The sequence below is a fragment of the Acinonyx jubatus genome, chromosome B1 (genome assembly GCF_027475565.1).
Source record: "Acinonyx jubatus isolate Ajub_Pintada_27869175 chromosome B1, VMU_Ajub_asm_v1.0, whole genome shotgun sequence".
NCBI classification, from domain to species: Eukaryota; Metazoa; Chordata; class Mammalia; order Carnivora; family Felidae; genus Acinonyx; species Acinonyx jubatus.
The window spans coordinates 101498019-101518285 of record NC_069382.1 but is presented as its reverse complement, the minus strand read 5'-3'; the positions used below and the strand labels follow the sequence as shown (position 1 = coordinate 101518285).

The 20267-nt window shown below is 34.2% G+C and overlaps 1 long non-coding RNA gene across 1 annotated transcript in view; it reads right to left on the bottom strand.

The window, feature by feature from the left end:
• Nucleotides 1–16088: 16088 nt before the first annotated feature.
• Nucleotides 16089–20267, bottom strand: part of LOC113600506 (uncharacterized) — a 150312-nt gene continuing 146133 nt past the window's right edge. Inside the window, exon 7 of the long non-coding RNA XR_003421495.2 lies at nucleotides 16089–16339. This is a non-coding gene — a long non-coding RNA (uncharacterized LOC113600506). The remainder of the gene's footprint in view (nucleotides 16340–20267) is intronic.

Here is a 20267-nt window from a genome sequence, read left to right as displayed (position 1 = left end):
AAAGTTTGAGAAGATACTAAAATCACTGAGTGAAAAGTTATTGGGGAACTGGTTATCCATATCCATATCCAACGTATCATTCCATAGATTACATATTAATAAGAAAAGAAACGGGGCACCAAGTCGGTTAAGCATCTGACTTGGGCTCAGGCCATGATCTCACGGTTTGGGAGTTCAAGCCCTGTGTCAGGCTCTGTGCTGACAGCTTGGGGCCCGGAGCCTGCTTCAGGTTCTGTGTCTCCCTCTCTCTCTGCCCCTCCCCTGCTTGTGCTCTCTGTCTCTCAAAAATGAATAAATGTAAATTTAAAAAAAATAAGAAAAGAAACAAAAGAATCTCTACAATGTGGAAATTTTGCTATGCCACTTTAACAAAATGATCAAAATTACCACTAATAATTAAACAAACTGAAAAAGTGTATCTCTAGACATGATGCTCTGACGAAGAGATATTCCTGCTATCTAACCAGAAATGAATCATTAGGAAACTATTAGGACATTCTGCAAAACAACCAGCCTGAACTCTTCAAAACCTCTTGATGTCATGAAAGACCAAATAAAAAGAAAACAAACAAACAAAAAAAAAAACCAAAAAACAAAAAAACCAGAACTTATCTGGATTTAAGGAGACAAAAGGGACATATAGACATGGCAACTAAAAGCAGTGAGTGATTGTAGATTGGATCCCGGATTACTTAAAAAATAAACACTGTGAAAGACATTTTAGGGCCTCTTGGGGAAATTTGAATTTTAAGTATCTACTAGGCGATATCATTGTGTCATATTAATTATTTGAGTGTGATTTTTATAGGAGAACGCCCTTGTTCTTAGGAGGTTCATGGTACGGTAGTTAAAGTATTATAGTATTTGCAACCTCCAGTCAAACAATTCAGCCAAAAGAGGTGTGTGTGTGTGTGTGTGTGTACATAATACATGGAGAAAGTGAATGTGAACAATTGGTGATTAGATGGAGGCTGAGGATCATTGCACTATTAATATAACTTTTTACTAGTTTTGAATCCTTTCAAAATAAAATTTGAATACAAATAAAGGAGCTATAGTGCCTACTTCAAGTTTTTAAAATAAACTCTTTTTTGTCTAGTCATGGTTATGAAAGTAATTCATCATATTTAATATTTTGGTGGAAATGTGGAAAATATTAAACAACGAATTTGTCTATAATCCTGCTGTCTCCAGATAAACACTACTAATATTTTGCCATACTCCCTTTAAGTCACTTATTTCTATTCAGATATACATCCTATACATTGATATTTCAGAACAGGGATCATAAATCTTACTTAGTTTTCTGCATTAATGGATAAGGAACATTTTCCAAATCATTTAATAGTTTCCAAAATCTATGATTTTAATGGTTATATAAAGATATATCATAATGATTAGATTATAATTTTACAAAATTTCTCGTCTTTGGATACAATTTATTCTCTTGGTTACCAGATTCCCAGACTCTCTGGTTTTCCCCATTCCTCACTCTCCAGTACTTTCTAATCTCCTTTGCTAGATGTTTCTCAAATCAGCACGTTTTAATGAATGTTTACTTATTTTTGAGAGAGAGTGAGCATGAGCAAGGGATATGCAGGGAAGAGGAGAAAATCCGAAGTGGGCTCCTCATTGACAGCAGAGAGACTAATGCAGGGCTCAGACCCATGAACCTTGAGATCAGGACCTAAACTGAAGTCACGCGGCTCAACCAGCTGAGCGACCCAGGCACCCCGCATATCAGTGCATTTTTAACATTGATGAGACCTAAGTCTCAGCTTAGTTTTCACTTTGGCTTCTCTGTTAATTCGCGTTCGCTGAGTGATCTCACTCAGGCTAATGGTGATAAACACCCTCTCTGTGCTGATACCGAAATGTGAATCTGTAGCCCAGACCTTTACTCTGAATACCAGTCATACCCAACTGTTTATTCCACCTGGATATATCAAATTAATGCTAAATTCAAATTTCTGATCTTCTCCCCCGAATTTTCTTCTCCTATAGTCTTAAACATCTCATTTAATGGCAATTACTTTCTAACGTTCAGGCCAAAACTGTTAGAGTCATTTTGACTCCTCTCTGTCTCTACTTTGTACCTATGTCCAGTCTGTCAGCAAATCCTGTGAACTCCTCTTTCTACATATGTCCAGGACCTGTCCCTTCTTACCAACTTCCTTGCTAATATGTTGGCCTGAATAATCATCAGTTCTGGCCTAGATCATGCATTTCCATCTGACTGATACTTCTTATGCCCTACTCTCTATTCAAAAAATAAAAGTAAGTTGTGAAATTATACCTCTATTTGAATCCCTCCAGTAGATTCAGTCTCACAGTAAAAACCAAAGCTATTTACAACGTCTAAAAAAGGGCCCTATTTTCTGTCCTCACTTCACCCTTTTTTTCCCCTCCCTCATTGGCCATCCTGCTGTTCCTCAAATGTGTTTGCTGTAATCCCTGCTCAAAACCTTCAGATTTGCTGACCTCCATGCCTGGAATGCTCTCCTCCCAGATGTGTGCACTTGGGGAGCTTCTTGCTCCCTCTAGTCTTGGATCAAACATCACCTTATTAGGCCACTCTAACTATCCTCTTTAAAGTTTTAACTCAGTAACCCACAAATCCTTATTTCCCTTTGTGACTTTATTTTCTTTATTTGATAATCTCATTTTTTCTCTAGTTTTAAATAGATCACAGAAAGTGAATTACACAGTCAAAGGTTATGGGTATTTTAAAATATTTTATTTGTAGTGCCAAAACGATTTCTCAAAGACAGCTTCAATGCCAAGACTTTAGAAGACTGTTTCAATACTAAGACTATTCTAATTATTAAAACTAAATATTATCATTTTGAAAAAGTCTTTGCCAACCAGGCCAAAATAAATACTATGTCATTTCTCCTCCCTCCCTTCCTTCCTTCCTTCCTTCCTTCCTTCCTTCCTTCCTTCCTTCCTTCCTTCCTTCTTTCCTTCTTTGTTACTTCAATGTCATTTAATATTTTGATTATATAGTGAAACTTTCCCCAAGAACCAGGAAATTATAAAAATTAACATGTCTCTCCATTTACTGAGAGAATAAAACCTGATCTCTACCTCACATTCTCCACAAAAATCAATTCCAGGTAGATTGAAGATCTACATGAAATGGTTAAACAATAAAGCTTCTTGAAGATAGTATTAGAGAATATCGTCATGAACTTGGTGTACAGAAAGCTTTTCCAAACACCACATATAGAAATAAATATTCTGCGTAACAAAGCATTGAAAATGCTGCCTCAAAGCCCACTTCCATCATGATACTTTCCTGTTGAAACACTTTCATGTACCTATTGTACTCAGTAGAGTTTAAACTCCTTGTCTAAACTTCAATTTTTTTCTATTTGATCCATATTTTCCTGGATTTTGTTCAAGTTGCTTCATTCAGTATGAATGCTTTTCATCTCCGTTTGGCAAAATATGATGTATTACGAGTTGTAACACCAACTCTTTCATCAGGTTTCCTCAGATTCCCAGATAATAGTGGTCCTTCTCTTCTATGAACATTGAGAACACTATATCGTGATTTTTCTTGTATTTACTATTTTATGCCTTATATTTGCGCCTTATGTCTGTCCCAACTAGAGGGCAAAAGCATTGAGTCTAGATACACTCTCTTTTCCACTTTATAGATCCCAAAGTGCTTACCATAGTAGCATGGCGATTACACATAGTAAGTCCTCAACAAATGGTCACTATATTAATTAGTTACATTAGATAATATAATAAAAGATATATAAGTAATGATATATAATAGGGCATCCCTTTAATATGGGCTTTCATTTTTTATTCTTGAAAAATGATTATATTAAAACCAACTGCATGTAGTTCAGGTTGTTCTAAGATTCTAGTTTTAACCTCAAGCAGGTGCGTTATATATTCTTGCTGAAGGATTAAAGAAAATTATTCTCCTTGCCTTTGTCAACTTTGTTGTCTTATATTTAACTGTGAATATAGCTTTGCCAGTGGCAATTTCATAGTCCAATGTGTATCTGTGTTTTATATTTTCACATATGGAAATTGTCCTAAGATATGTGTGTTTCATTTAAATACACTATATATTTTAATCTATGAAACAAAGCAGTGACTGTGTTAAACACTCCTAAAACTTTTACAACTTTAGGGAAAAACACAAATGGCTTTACATTTATAATCTAGCTTTTAGTTTTCTTTTCTCTGTTTACAATGAGGTCAGTGCCAAATTTTTTATATATTTTTTTATTTTTTTAACTTAAGGGACCAAAACCTTGTAAAATAAAATGTCCATGCCCACCTTCTTTTAAAAAGTAACAGTTCAACTTAATCCCCCAAACTATGCATTTTTTCCAATGCATCCTCTTATAACACTCTTTTATCCATATTCAACAAATGAAAAACTTTTCAAAGGGGAGAAAGGAAAATATTTTAAAAGCCTTGAATAAATGAATTTATGGATTTCAAGGGTAATGACCTCTTAGTTTTTATTCCAGATTTTTTTTTTCATTGAAAGTTACCATAGAATGCTATTGAGTTAAAAGAAATAGAATTACTATGTATAGTTTATTTAACTCTAGGAGGTAATTGGTTATTTCTTTGACATGCTTTCCAGATTAGAAAAAAATCACACAAATATTCTTTAGGATATTAAATATGTAAAAACTTTTATCTATACAATTATACTTAAGTTTCTGACCCAAATATGTATTAACAAATATAAAAATGTTAAAGGATTCATAATGTGGGTGAAATCATGTAGTGAAATCCTCTTTTCTAAACCTACAGGGTATGACCTGGGATCTTTTGTTAAGTAATGAGAATCTTTTATTGTTAATAAAATACATCTTCACAAGTGTAGTAATTTTTTAAAAAAGCATCTCTTGGTCTTTTTAAAAGATATTTGAATCTGAAAATAGTTTACTATACCAGTTTACTGAAAGTAAACTACATCCAATGTGCTAGAAATCAGTGATAAGAGCAAGATGTTTGTGACCAAAATGAATTGATTTCAATGATAACTGGAGGCCCTAAGAAAAGAAAATGTATGTGTTGAAACGTATAGGCTTTCATTTTAATCATTCAGCAGAACCTGATTGAAGTGAATAAGGACAGGAAATAATAATTTACTGTCACTTCAAAGAAATATGATTTTAGTGCAAAGAAAGAAATATGGCTGACACCTTAAGAGTAGTTATTATGAAAAACAATATTGGTCAAATTGCAGTTTGAACATAATTCAGCCAACTTCCTTCTTTCATCATAAGGTTTGCATTCTTTAAAGTTGTAGCTTTACAGAATGATGAAGTCTTTTCATTATTCATCTCTGCCACTGTCTCAGAATTAAAAGGCTTGATGGTGACAAAAAGCCAATTAATCATATTTATGGTGACAACCGTGACTGTTATAAAACAGACATTCTTAGAAAGCATGCCCTTTTCTTTACATCAAAACCTGTTGAACGTGCTCTTCCATTCCCTGAGGCTTTGAAGGTAGATTATTGTTCTTTTCAGAGAGGAATAAAGTGTTAGTACAAATCTAATCATTGCCATGATGATGGTAGAAATGGACCAAAGTCAGAATTTTATATTCTGTTTCTTTTGCCATTATTCTTTTTGTTGCCTATGTCATCATCTGAAAAAGATGGATATAATTCATTGTGTAGTAACTCATTCAATCACATTCTAAAGTTCTGGATTGCTCCCTAAGTGCTGAGAACAAGAAATTCAAATGAAGACAAAATCTGGACAAAGGTTGAATTTATTCATTAGGTAATGTTTGAAACTAATTATAGTCAAGAAGTAGGAACTTAATTATATCATCCTGATCACATTCATCAAAACCTTCAAAAATTCTCATGGCATGGTCCAACTGACAAAGTTCTTAAGAAATGTGTAGTTCAGTAGTCAAAGAGAATTGCCTTTTTATTTTATACAGTCAGATTAAGATAAAATAGGTCTTATCAGTTGTACGATTTTTATTTTTCAGTCAAGTATAATTTCTCCTTAATGAATTTAGAGTAAGTCTTTTAGAACTATAGTCACTGACTTTTAGAAATTAAAAGACCTTTAGAATTTAGTTAGTGCAGAGACTGGTCACTTTTTATATGCCCAAATCCTTTTGTACTCTGAAGAAACCCATAGCTCAGGCCCCTACAAAATGGAAGTTCAGGGAATTAACAAAGAAAACTAGTTATACTAAAACACTTACTAAGATATTTTTTTAAAAATCAACTTTGGCATAGTAATATATTCGATTATTTGTTAATGCATTAAATAACAAGACCTAGCAACAGATCTAATGGCTGTGGTGAATTCAAAGTAGTAATAAGCAAAATTATATTTCAGTATATCCGCAACAACTATATTATGATATGACATTATCTGTAATTTCAAAGTTAGAAATAGTACTACTAAAAATATATATTTGTTGCCTACAACCATAATTGAAGAAAATACTGAAGTTTAGATAGGTATTAGTGAAAATAAAAATGTAATATTTTCCTGCCCAAATTCACAGACTATCTCAAATCTATTCAGAGGCCTCTTTGAGGTCCTTGGACCTCAGGTGAAGAATTGTTACATTTATTGTTTTCATTTCATATATGGGTCCCTTTTCTGTATTATGTGATATCTAATGTATCACACTTTAATGTATATACTTTAACTATTCAAAGGATTTTTGTTTCATATGATGCTAAACTAGGAGAACTTTAGTAAGTTGCTTGTAGGAAGTTACACAATTGAAATTCTTAAGACATATTATACCAGAGCAAAAACATTTAAAATTATTTTAATTGATGTACAGACTTTTATATTATATGGAATTCTGTGCATTATGATAGATTAATGTTGTCTTCAAATAAGCTAATTATTAAAATAATTTCCAGGTAACATCTCCATTCCCAAACTACAGATGGTTTATCTGACATCTTTTGAAGCTACTCACATTCAACTCCACCTACATCACTCATAGTAGATAAACACTTTTTATTGGAGTCAGAGACATATTGATGGCTAATAGTATACTTTTCATATTAACACCAATTTGCTACTTATCTTGGGAGGCTGGATGAGAGGTGGAATAACACCTATCCTCTACTTGATAAGAACATATTTTTCATTCCTCTGAACTTCCTGTATTGGAAATTCATTAATCAATATGAATCACATAAGAAATTTTGGCTCAAGTGGAACTAGCACCAAGATTTTAAAATACATTCTTTGAATCATAGTAAAAAATGTAATCATGGTCAGGACTTGGAAATCAGCACACTAGCTGATAGGCCAGTTACCAGATTATAAAATACAGCATACTTAGAAGAAAGAATACCTTAGACATTTCTGTGATGGCCCAATTATGATTGACAGAGAGATCCAGTCCAAATTAATGCCTGATTAACCTTTCTACCACCTGAATAAACTTGTGAGACCTTTGAAGTTTAGAGTTATTATAATGCTTCATCAGGTTCAGTGAGACAAAAGTTATTGTCGGAGTTTCTCACTTAGACACTGTTGGCTGTCTATATACAGAAGTTCCAAACAATCTTCTTTGCTTATGGAACCTAGATTTTGATCAAGAATTTGGGATCATATTTTTGTAGGAGAAACTGGGCACCTCCATATCTCCGGGCTGGAAGTTTTTTGGTTATCCTCATGTGGCCCTGTTCTAGCCAGAGCTATGAAGGGGATTCTGTTGAATATATTTTGGAAAAGGAAAATAAATTAGCATATTTATATTGAAGAAAAATAATTCTTCCTGACCCCGGAAGCCATTCTATGAAGATGAGGTGCTTGACATTGGTATAGATATCTTGTCACTATGAAGTAACGAAGTTGTAAGAAATCAAGACACCAAGGGTATCAGAGCTTAAATATGACCCTTGGTGATTTATTTATGTGATAAGTTTAATACTCTGAAATAGCCCTGTCTCCTTGCTTCTTGATGTGTGAGATAAATTTATATTATTAATATCAACTTTCAGAGTTAATATGGTTAATGTCATTGCAACTGGAAACATTCTAACTGAAACATTTCACTAAAACATTCATCACCTGCTACTCTTGGGCTCCCAAGAGTTACAGCATAAGAAGTTCTCTAGTTACAGGCACATTTTTTTATTTCTAACTTGAGTTTCTGTCCCAGAATTCATGCTGCCTTTCCTACCTGGTTTTGGCCTCCTAGAGTAAAACATAAAGGTCCACTTTATTGCTCTTCATGGTGGATGATTTCTTACTGCACTCCAATTCCTCAAGTATAAACAATGTAATTAACTCATTCATGGAATTATTAACTGAATACCCACTCAATGACAAGCCCTGAGCTAGGCAAGGTGATGGAGCTAAAAATGAAGAAGACACAACCTCCATCCTGAAGGACTCTAGTCTTTCTCTGCACTCTAATGCAGACACAAATGAAGAGTCCATATAAACAAAATATCATAGAATGATACACCAAGTATTTCTAAGTAGTATGTGTATGGAAAACAAGAACTTCAGATTGAGTGGGGGGAGGGAATTCAGGAAAAGCCTTCTGGCCAATGCCAAACAAGGCAAAAACCCATAAAAGTGCATCATTAATATAGGTCAGGCATTGAGTATCTTCTTTATTTTCTGCCTCATCATTAAAACGTTTCAGAATCAAATGTGCTTTCAAACTGAGGGTATTAACAACAATACAAACCAGTCTTGCTCAAACTAAAGAAATTTAGGGACATCTAGAGGAAGAAACTGAAGGAGGACTAAAATCTGTTTACCTAAAAATGATCTCCACATTTCTTCCACTATGAATTCACTTCTTCATGATTTTGTGCTTATTCCTTACTCTTTCCTTAGCTTATTCCAGTGTGTTCTCTTAATATGTACGAGAAACTTCACTGAAGGGTGTGCAGTGGAATGTCAGACCAACACGGTGGCCTGCTTGCCAAGAGCTGTCATGGAATTCTATCTGCCTTTAGAAATGTTATCTTTAAGTCAATTACAGTATCCTTTTTATTTTGCAGATGATGAAAATAAAGCCAAAAAAATATTAAGTAACTTTTCCATACTCACATAATTGGTAAGAAGCAATTGATATCAAGCCCATTGGCTTTTCCACTGTGTCATTCTATTACTTAACTATTGTTTTCTGTAAATAGGACATCTGTGACTCCACTTGGGATATGGAGCAATAACCACTTGGGATATGGGTAATTATTTCTTATTTAACCAACTTTAAGGCAATATTCATATAAAACAAACTCATGTTATAGACCTTAGCATCTCAGTAATTGAACAGCATCTTTCCTGAACAAACTGAAAAGCATCATCTACTTGGGGTTCTGCATTCAAAGAACTATTCCTTCCATTCATTTCCAACAGTGCCTTCTCCACATTTTTCTTTTTTTCATTCCCCTGGATCACTCCACTTTGTCTCTTTTGACAAAGAGATAAAGGCTATAAAAACTGACCCTGTCTCCAAAGCTTACCAGGCATGAGCTAATGGGCAAGTAACTTTTAAATCTTAGTTTCCTCACCTGTGAAATGCAAATTATGATTTTTCTTTAAAAGTAATCCCTTAAAAGGCTGTCATGAAGACTAAAGAAGATAGCACATGTAAAGTACTTAATACAGCATGGCTGCTTGGCACAAAAAATAAATTAAAAGGAGGTAGATGTTATCTTAATAATGGTTACTTCCAATTCAAGTCAGCAGAGTGGGGAGGTGGGAGCCCTTAAAATTGTTTTTTAAGTTCCTTTTGCCCTGCTCTTTCTGAGTGGTGCTCTGTGAAACTCCTCTATAAAAATATGTAGATTTGTCTGTATTTGCTGATCATAATTTAACACGATAAACAATAAAGATCAAACTTTTCTCATTAAGTTCTCACTTCTGGTAACATGCCTTGTTTTTCTTGTTTTGTTTTTTTGTTTGTTTGTTTTTGTTTTTTACTCTTATAGACCACTGGCATAGACTTTGAGTTGCTTATCATTATACTCCCACACCCATAATAGTTAATCAGTAAATTCTTAATGATGGATGAATCTAATTATTTACATGAACTTACTGACTCCTTTTCTTTCTACTCTGGAATGTGCTCACTCTTTGGAACTTTGTAAAAAAGGAAAATACATACTTAAATGCAACAGGCAATATTAATTTGATAAATATTTGATTAATTTCCAAATTGTATGTGAAGCCAAAATATATACTCGTCAAGATGTCTATCTTTCAAGGAGTTTAACATCTGCGTATGCCTTCACTTCAAACTATTGCCTTGAATGGTAAGGTACCATATAATTAAATTAAAAGAATTTTATTAGGAAATTTTTTCTTACAAAGAACATAAAGCCACTCAAATTCAAGAAAAATATTCATTGAAAAGATCCAGGAGAATCTAATTTTGGGAATTCCTGGCCATAATGGGTCTTAGAAAGTCTTTAGACCTCAATATCTCCATCTCTGTCTCAGGAGCTGAAGATCTCTCTTTTCTACCTCTTTCTGTATTTTTACTCTATTCTTATTTTTGATTCCTACTTGTTTTTAGAAAATTATTAGTGTTTTATCTCTTACAATTTTGGTTTGCAAATTAATTTGGATTAGTAAGCCACCCATTTGCTTTTAATCTTTATTTCTTAGTCCAATTATTTAAGAAAGAGTCTCTTAGTGTCTCATATTAGCCCGTAAATAATTATTCTTGAATTGGGTGTCATTCTTCTTTAATAAATGTAGCTTAAAAAAAAGGTAACACATAGTGCCAACTAGGCAACCAAGGCTGTGGACAGAAGAATGAATACTCAGAGAGGAAAAGTGTGAGCAAAGAGGTGGTGTATCTGTGAGTGATCTGTGTTGAAATTCTTTATTATATGGATTTGATAACTAAAAAAAAGCTTCTAGGTACACAATAGAATCATGTTTGAGATCCTTCTTATTGTATTTCTTTATGGTCAGAGGGCTTTCTTTGGTCATGGCTGGAATTTACAACAAAACACAAGATTCTGCATCCTTTAGTGGCTCTGTGGATGCAATGACGCTGATGCTGTTTCAATCTAGCTATTTCACTTGGGGATGTTATACTTGTCAAATTGCTCAGAATGAGTGTGAATGAAGTTTCTTGCCTCCAAACAAGCTTGTGTAGAGAATTACAGACATTTGTGGAATCTGGTTGGTATAAGAGCATAGATTGGAAGGTATGGATAAAGGAATAGGAGAGAGTTATGACCACTTCAGCAAGGGGAAATACTATTATGGTATAATGGTTGTCTTCCCCAGCTTTTAAGTACTGGAAGACTGTTTATTTTAGAAATTTGTTTTGCTTTCTGAGTCATCTCATGTAAGTCCTGCACATGTAACTGTTCAAGATTACCATAAAGAATGATGGTTTATTTCTCTCATTCTAACAAAAGAGAGATGGAATGTGTGTATCTATTTTTAAACATCTATGTCATTTCTGCAAATATTTGCTGATGTCCAAAGACCTCATTTAAAAAAAAAACTTACCATAGATATATTTCTGAAAATAGGACTATCACATCAGGGTGAGAATTCTTTCACTGAACTATAGGTACAAATTCCCATGATCCACAAACACTATTGAGTTTCTAATACCACGTCATCATGAAGAAACTCAGGGAAAGAGTGGTATAAATTTTATTTTTTATTTAAAAAATGGCAACATAGTAATGCAAACTCCCAAATGAGTTAAGAGAAAATTCTTTTTAAAAAATCAATTAATTTAACGTATATTATTTGGAAGAAAAAAGGCAATATGTTTATCAATATGCACTACCAAGAATTCCCACTCAGAGTTCATGTAGGTAATAAGTTTAGATTCATTACTGATCAGATTGGTGAATTTGGAAATGTTTGAGAAATGTTCATCAGACCTTTCAGACATTCAAACAAACAAACAAAAAAGATTTTTCAGACATTCAGATATTTCAGTGTCAATGCAATGTTAATAATGAAAACTTTATTTGTTTCTTTATATTGTAAGTTCACAAAATGCAGATGAAGAGGTTAAGGACTATATTTAGTGATGTTAATTACGTCTTCATAAATGTTATTTAAAAAAAAACATGGTTAATACCAAACCGCAGGCATTCTTGCACTCACTTAAAGTGGGAGGTTTCATCAGTGGTAACCCTGTATGTCCAGTTGAGTAACCCAGGAAGACCAAGGAACCAATTTGTTTTCCACCCATAATGGCTATTTTATAGAAAGTTTTTTAAATTTGTTTTTTAGTGCCATAAAACTATTGCAGGCTAGAGGTTCCAGAAATTCTGTATTTTTAGTGATTATAAGCACAATTTATAAGACTGAAAATTTCAGGATATTCTGTCTTTTAATGCTTTCTCTCTGGTTATTTGAAATAATTTTTAAACGTTTATTTATTATTGAGAGACAGAGATGAGCAGGGGAGGGGCAGAGAAAGAGGGAGACACAGATTCTGAAGCAGGCTCACACTTGGGGCTTGAACTCACAAATCGCAAGATCATGACCTCACCGGAAGTAGGAAGTTTAACTGACTGAGCCACCCAGGTGCCCCTCTCTCTGATTATTTTAGAAAGGGAAATCATTAACTGGGCACCTTCTATGAGAATCATTACATAAGATGGATAAAAGTACATTTAAAATATTCCTTATCTCAGATCCTGACCAACAGAAATTCATAAATGAATTTATGAACTCCCTATTAAAGGCCAGAGGGAGTTTTCCATAAGGATAAAGGAATTACTCATTGTAACTTGGAAGTCTTGGTGTATGTGTTTGATCTGAGAGGTCTTGTTCTACATTGTGACCTAACTATCTTGGATTTTTACTAACTTTAGAAACATCTTCTTAGGCTCCTGAAGTTTCACATATTGTTTTGTGTACCTCATGGAAAGAAAAGATTCTTGAGGAAAGCTTGATAGTTGAAGGATGCATGCTTGTTAAGTAGAAGACAAAAAAGAGAAGAGCAAATTATGAACAGAAATAACACTGAAAGATAAGTAACAAGATAGAACTTAGAGCAGAAAAACTGGGAAAAATTAAGTAGAAGGCCTCAGTTATAAACACTCCAATATAAGAATGGGAGCAACAAATATTTACATCCAAAGCTCGAATCCAGTAACTCAGATTGGGAACATAGAGTAACAGAAAAAAATGGAATTCACATAAATCTTAAGAGAATAATGTAGGTCTAAGAGAGACACTGTAGTGCAAGCGGGTATAAAAACATAATTGGTTCTTTTCATTAGAAAAGCATTCTCAGCTGCTATCATGACATGATGCCATATTTGTTAATGAAACTAGCTTCCCAATTGTGTGGACTTGTCCCAGACCTCCAATATGTGTATTTTCATGGTTTATGAGAGTGCATAAACTTATAAGAGTATGCAATGAGAAACTGTATCACCATTTCCATGCTACCCATCCTGAGGGATCCTTGAACGACATCAACAATGCCTTCAGTCAAACTAGTATCTGTTGCACATTAATTATTTTCTTAAAAAATTTTTTTTAAGTTTATTTACTTTTGACAGAGACAGAGTACGAGTATGAGCTGGGGAGGGGCAGAGAGAGAGAGGGAGACACAGAATCTGAAGCAGGCTCCAGGCTCCAAGCTGTCAACAGAACCTGACACGGGGCTTGAACTCACGTACTGTGAGATGATGACCTGGGCCGAAGTCAGACACCCAACTGACTGAGCTACCCAGGTGCACCTAAGGTGTGTGAAATAAAGGAAGAGTACAATGAACAAAGAAAGGGTAAAGAGGAGCTTCTGATCACATTTTCAGGTCTGGGGCCTCAATGAGAATGTATGAGTTGAGATGAAAACAAACAAATAACAAGAATGTAAATAGTAACTAGGTCGATGTGTATAAGTGAGAATATCCCAAGGCAGAAGTATCAGTATACCCAAAGTCCCTGCATAAGGCTTTTGATAAAGCAGGTACTTTTGAGAACATGAAAGAATGCCAGCTAGCTGTACTCAGAGAGCTTAAGAGCAGAGTGGTGCAAGATGGTGTGTTCTTTTGTCAGCAAAGAAGCCAGTAACTGGTGAAGACTGACAGGACCAAAGACAAGGGGCTTCTAGCTCAGGAAAACCAAAGGGTGTCTATGAGCAGGCTTTCCCTGGAGTTTCCTAGAAGGCTAAAACTGGGAAGACAAAAGTGGACCTCTTTCGTAACTCATGGGCATACCCATTTAGCAGGAGAGCCACTGTGGAACTGTTGTCCTCACACGCTGCCCGCCCGGAAAGCCCATTCTAATTTTATTCCAGGGAGAACAGACTAGAATAATATAAGGAGGCCTCTGACTCTTCTGACACAATAATTTGGAGTGAATATGAGAAAAGAAATTTGGATTTGGCAGGGTCAAAATGTGGCTATTTTACTTTGAGGTTAGACTACCATGAGCATTTCCCCACAGCCCCTAACCAATATGCCATCAGCAATGGAAAAGACTGGACTGAATGAATGACAAGCCAAACCTAAAACCAAACACAAAAAGAGATACATTAGTGAGATTTGAGGACGAAAATGTGCTGGAAGGGACCACACAAAAATAAAAAATGAAAACAATGGGAATCATCACAGGAGACAGAAGACCTATGGCAGGGAGATTTTCTTTAGATAATCGAAAGGGTTTTCCCAATATGCTCAACCAATGTTTCCCAAGGTGTTGTCCCTGAATCAGCAGCAAATGCATAGCCTAGAAACTTGTTGGTTATATAAACGCTCAGACTCCACCCCAGTCCTATTAAATCAGAAACCCTGGGGCTTGTGCCCAGCAATATAATGCATGCAAAAGCTGGAGACTCACTGTTCTAAGTCTAATGTCTTTACCCTTGAGGACCAATAACAGGTTGAAGTTGTAACATATTACCATCTGCTGTGGATTCCATGGTGTGTAGAATAATAAGGTAAAGCTAAAATAAAAGACATTTATTTCTGGATTCCATGTGTGTAGTTGACCAGTTGTCAGGAAAAACATTAACTTATATATCATGCCTCTTTTCCATGATTAGTTCTGAGTTTCAAAATATATCTGTTTCTTTGGGGTATTTAGCACATATTTTATGTTAGATTTACAAGTATCACATGTGAGGCAAAGTAATAATATGTAATTGGTGAATGACTGTTCATCGGAAAATGTTTTAATTTGATAATTTCATTTGGCACAGAAGGATTCTACTTGAACTCAAAAGACAATGAGATAGCTATGAGGATAGTTGAATAACTGAATGAAATAATGAATGAATGAATAAATAATAATGTGTACTCCCATTATTAATATTTCAGAATTCATTTGCATAAAGTTCATCTGCCTATATCATTCTGATAAGTAATTAATCACGAACACACATGTTCTTTAGCTAAAAGCTCATACTTCAAAGGTGACCTGGTGACCTTTTCTAAGTAGTTTAGTGGCTTTATCCCAGGATAGTGAGAGGATCAGAACTTAAATCCCACAGGATATTATTGATATTAAAGTGAAGAAAAAAATAGAATAGTACATTCAAAAATCTGGGACATGATCTATTTTTCTACTTGAGTAAAATATAACTTTGAATGAAATTTGTATATGATAATTATTAATAAGCAAGACTTGCTACCTACTAGTAAGACAAATCCCATGCAAATCTCATCAAACTATAGTACCAACCAAAATCCTTCACTTATGGTTGCAGGTATTTCCGAATAAAATAGCCTGGGTTTCAATATCACAATTTCCTACCTAGATCATCTTAAGAAATTACTTAACCTCTCAGTCTTTTTTCCTCCTTTATCTTCAGAATGGGTATAACATTACTACCTACCATGTGAAACTCGTGAACATTAAATGACATAATACATGTAAAATGCTTACACTAGTGCCCAACACTGTGTTCAATAAATGTTTGTTATTATTATTGTATTCATAACAATTTCAATATTTTATATTGAATATGAAACCCACAGAATGACAGTGCTAAAATTAGTCCTTGGCCACCAGTAAGGGACTTATCTAGCAGTACTACCTAAATACCTTTGACATGTGATTCACAGCTCATTTTAAAACTTAACACATTGATATGGTACAAGGACTACCATGGATTTGCATGGTAATATTATATGAGATGGATTTAAGCAAGCCATTTGGGATAATCCAAGCAAATTACCAACAGCTGATAGAGGATTTCTGCACGTGTAGCTGTGTTTGCTCTGGTCTTCCTGCCTGCTGGTAGCAGCAAAACACCGTATTAACTTTATACTTCTGGTGTCCACCTGGCCCTCCACTCCTAGACCTTGAGTTCCAGTGATGTCACCCTTTGATCTTTCCACTTTTAATGCCCATCTGCTGCGTGACTTTCCCTTCCAGCCCGAAGCCCAAACCTGTGAGAAAGAACAACCCCTCACTGAACATGAAAAAGTGATTATTTCTATTAAATAATGTTTAAAAATAGACATGGTCTAATACTTTCAATAGATTTGGAGTTGATTCATTAAAACTTCAAAAATCTATTTGTTCTTTTGCCTATGGTTGACCCAACAGAAAAATGAAGCTTAATATCCCTCCATTTGTCACTGCCTACATTTTAAAAATAAAAATAAATTGAAAAAGCCACAATTAATCCCCAGTTCTCAATATTTTTTTCAACGAGGGGAAAAAGAGATGACTTGTGGATTTGGAATCAGAGCTGTTATGTAAAAATAGAGTTAGAAGGAAAACTGAAAACATGTGAATGACCAGATAAAAGAGTAATGAGAAAAAAAATTGTTTAAGAGCCATGGTGCTTTCTGATGGCTCTAGCTCTGAATTCAGCCAAAGGGGAAAAGCAGTTTGTGGTGGTAAATATTGCAGAATAGCAGCATGCATGTGTAGCTACACACATCTGGCATGCAGGTGTCCAAGTGGAATTTGCCATCACTCCAAGAAACAGTCAGATGTTGTCTTTTTAAATGGAGAATGGTGTGAGGACTAGTGGAATTCGGTGTTAGATGTCAAGCGTACAACATATTCATTTAGCGCAGGATTGCGGTCAGAGTTGCTGTTTGACATCCTTTTGCGTTAATTTTACTCAATAAAAATGTTTCATGGATATGAGACAAAAACCAGTTCTAGCTCTCCCTTCAGAATCACATCTTTGGAGGAAACAAATGAAAACAAAAGGCTGTTTCTAGTTTACATTGCTGAAAACCTTATTTAACTTTAGTTACAGAGGGATCAATTGCTTTTTCGGTTTGAAAGAAATAAAAAGATTATTGGGGCACCTACGTGGCTCAGTCAGTTAAATATCTAACTCTTGATTTGGGCTCAGGTTGTGATCTCATGGTTTGTGATGTCAAGCCTCACATAGGGCTCTGCACTGACAGAGGGGAACCTGCTTGGGATTCTCCCTCTCCCTCTCTCTCTCCCCCCTGCTTGCTCTCTCTCCCAAAATAAATAAATAAACTTTCAAAGAAGATTATCAGAAAAAGTATTGATCACAGAGTTATTTTTAAAGCAGACTCCCAAGGACTAATTTATTTTTGCTATCCTCCCTCCTCTCAAGTTTCATGGCACCTACCTTTAATTCCTTTTTCAGAGACATCTACTGTTAAACATGCCTAGTCTTATAAACTTGGATCTCTCCTGGGAGAAAATATAGTAACCAAACAATTACAATGGCAAGGTTGTAATGGCAACCTACAATTAGTCATAGGAAGCTTGGCAGCTGTGTTTTAGCACCTTGAAAATAGCCCTTTAATTTTTTTTCTCCTCATGCATATAAGTCAGGGCTCTGCTTACATGATGCTTGTGGGGTCTAGGAGAGAGTCATTTGTTCTTGGTTTTCAAGACAATCAGTAATGGATATAACAATAGCCTCTGATAACTGAGAATTCTATTAAGAGGATGTTTTACAGATTATTGACATCTCTCAGCACAGCATGAATAGAAACTTGAGCAGTTGGATCTGAACTAGCAGAAGCTATTTGCTAAATATGCTCTAAGTTCCCTTGCCTTTCTCAGGCTCTTTTATTTACACCAGGCTGAAGGGACATCTCCATGGGTCTCCCTTGTGCGGTCTTACACTGTGATGGTGACACAGACCCTATGCTTTCTCTCTGAGGACTGTCAGCCCTTTTAGTATCAAACTACCTGTCTGTGGCTCTGCTAAGGACCACATTGGTCACCTTTTTTTGTCCCTATAGACAGAAACTGATTCATAACCACAGTGGTGTGTGTGTGTGTGTGTGTGTGTGTGTGTGTGCGTGCACTTAAGGGATATTTAGAAATGTGTAAACCCTGATAAAAAGTTTTCTATCCTGTCAGTATTAATTATCCTCATTTCTATTCTGTTTCTTCTTTTTAAAATGACCTTATTGGGTAATTCCCCTAACTTAAAAAAAAGTGACATGTGTCCAATATTGAAATTCTGGAAATCACATACACACATGCAAAACTCAAATTACTACAATTAAGTTTTAATGTTAATTACTAATTACTGATGTTAGATTTAATTAATTACTCTTGCATTTTATTTAAAGAGATATGTAAACACATTTATATATTCTCGTATGTCAGGTCCACTGTCTCATTCACTCTGCTGCTTTGGTTCTAAGTCTGAGGGACTGAGAATCATCCTTCTGCTTCGATCCACACTGGTATCCCCAAAGGTATGAAAGGTTGTCTGTGCTTTTATTTGTCTGGACACATTTTGCAATTATAACCAATCCAAGATCATTTCTTAAAGTGATCATCTAGTTACTCTCCTTTATACTATTAAGGGGGTGAATTTCAATAATTAAAGTTTAACCCTAAACCAATCTTGAATTTCTAGAATAAGCCCTACTTGGAAATGCTATATTATCTTTCTATGTATTGCTGAATTTGATTCACTAATATTTGCTAAGGATTTTTGCATCTGTATTCATGAGTTACATTGGTCTGTAATTCTTTTATTTGTAGTATCTTTATATGATTTAATATGTTAAGGCTTGAATATTGAGTTGAAAAAAATGTATGAAAAACATACAATTCTCCTCTATTTTCTGAAAGAGTACGCTCAAGATTGGTAGGGTTTCTTTCTCATATGTTTGATAGTATTCACCAGTGAAATCATTTAAATTTGAAGTTTTCTCTGAGAAAAATCTTAAATAAGAAATTTAATTTTTTATAATATATGGGGCTATTCATATTTTCTATTTCTTTCTGTATTGATTTTGTTAATTTGAATCTTTCATATGATTTTTTACAATTTAGGTATATTGTAAAATTCATTCATAAAAGTTGTTCAAACTATTTCCTTACTTTTTAATGTCTAAAAAAAGTCTTTATTCTTGTTTTTAGTAATATTTTTATCTTGATATTTAGTAATTATATTATTTTTCAAAGAGCAAACTCTTGACTTATTGATTTTCTTTAATTGTCTATTTTCTATTCCATTGATAACTTCTTTCAATGCTCTTACTTTCTTTTTTCTGCTTAACTTGGGTTTAATTTGCTAGAGTTTTATTTTGGTGTTTTATTTGTTTTTACTTCTTAAGATGGAAATATATATAATAGATTGCTCTTCTTTTTAACATAGCCATTCAAAATCGTAACTTTTTAAAAACACTGCTTTAGCTGTGTCTCCTATTTTTACAAATGCTTTTATTATCCTTTAGTTATCATTACTTCAAAATATGTTCCAGTTACTCATGTGATTTCTTTTTTGCCTTAATGGGTTCTTCTGAAGTGTGTTGCTTAATTTAAACATATTTTTGAGATTTTATAGATAATTTCTTGTTTTTAATTTCTAATTAATTATATTGTAGGAAGAAGTCATATTCTGTATGTCTCCCATTCTTTGGAATGTACTAAGACATGTTTATAATCTAGAATGCTCTAGCTTGGTGAATGTTCATGTTTATTTGGAAATGCTACCGTAAATACCTATGTATAGTCTATAAGTATCAATTAGGTAAAATTCATTGATAGTGTTTTTCAAATCTTCTGTCTACATGCTATTATCTTTGTTGTATTCTATGCTTTAGAAGGAAATCACACCCATGGTCAAAGAGAAGGTATCACACAGGGTGCAGGAATCACAAGACTACTTTTGGAGTCTGTCTACCATAATCTAAATCTAAATATTTTTCTTATAAATATCATATGCTTGGTTTTTGTGTTTTTTTATCAAGCCTGGAAATCTCTAACTTTTATTTAAAGTATTTGGTCCATTTACACTAATGTAATATTGTTATTGTTGTGCCTACCTTTTATTTTAAAATTCTGTTTGTTTTTTCCTTCCTTGTATTTCCTTTCCTTGAATCATTTAGGTGACTCACATAATTTTTT